This window comes from Myotis brandtii, unplaced genomic scaffold (genome assembly GCF_000412655.1).
Source record: "Myotis brandtii unplaced genomic scaffold, ASM41265v1 scaffold1026, whole genome shotgun sequence".
NCBI lineage: Eukaryota > Metazoa > Chordata > Mammalia > Chiroptera > Vespertilionidae > Myotis > Myotis brandtii.
Window position 1 is genome coordinate 865,788 of NW_005353435.1, and position 981 is coordinate 866,768.

The window sequence follows — 981 nt, forward strand, 5'->3', positions numbered from 1 at the left end:
GCAACCAAGGTACATGCCCTTGACCGGAATCGAACCTGGGACCCTTGAGTCCGCAGGCCGACGCTCTATCCACTGAGCCAAACCGGTTAGGCTGAAGACTTTATTCTTAAGCGAAATAAGCCAATCACAAGGGGACACATGTGCTGTGGTTTCACCCCTACGAGGTTCTGAGAATAGTCAAATTCACGGACACAGAAAGTAGAATTGTGGTCTCCAGGGCCCGGGGGAAGGGGAAATGAGGAGGTACTGGTTAACGGGACAGAGTTTCAGTTTTACAAGGTGAAGAAGTTCTGCAGGTGGATGTGGAGATGGTCACCCAACAAGGTGAAGGCACGTCCTACCACTGAACTGTGTGTACACTTACAAATAGTACAGGTGTGTGGCCCTGGCGGTGTGGCTCAGGGGTTGAGTGTTGACCTACAAACCAGGAGGTCACAGTTCTATTCCCGGTCAGGGCACGTGCCCGGGTTGCGGGCTCGATCCCCAGTGTGGGGCGTGCAGGAGGCAGCCGATCAGTGATTCTCTCTCATCAGGGATGTTTCTCTCTCTCTCTCTCCCTCTCCCTTCCTCTCTGAGATCAATAAAAACATATTAAAAAAGAGTCTGCCGTGTAGTGTGACTGAGGTCTCTGTGACCCTGGTCTGAACTCTGAGATGTTGTCCCATAAGTCCTTTCTCTTACTGTCCGCCCCCTCCTCCCGGCCGTAGCTTCGGACAGAACTTGCTAGGATCCTGACATCCTCACGGCAGATTGCACAGGAAGAGGGAATCACTGTTTGCTCCTAAACAAACCATCTAGGGAGACAGGCCCGCGGGGATCGCTCATTCTGCAGCATCGACTCGCCATCGGTGGCTGAAGGGAGAGGGAGGGGCCTTCGGGAAGGAGAGGCCGACCTGCAGGGCCTTCCAGGGAATGAAGGCGACAGAAAACATGCGTCCAGGCTCAAGTCTCTTCGATCCTGTGATTGTACGTGATTCAGAC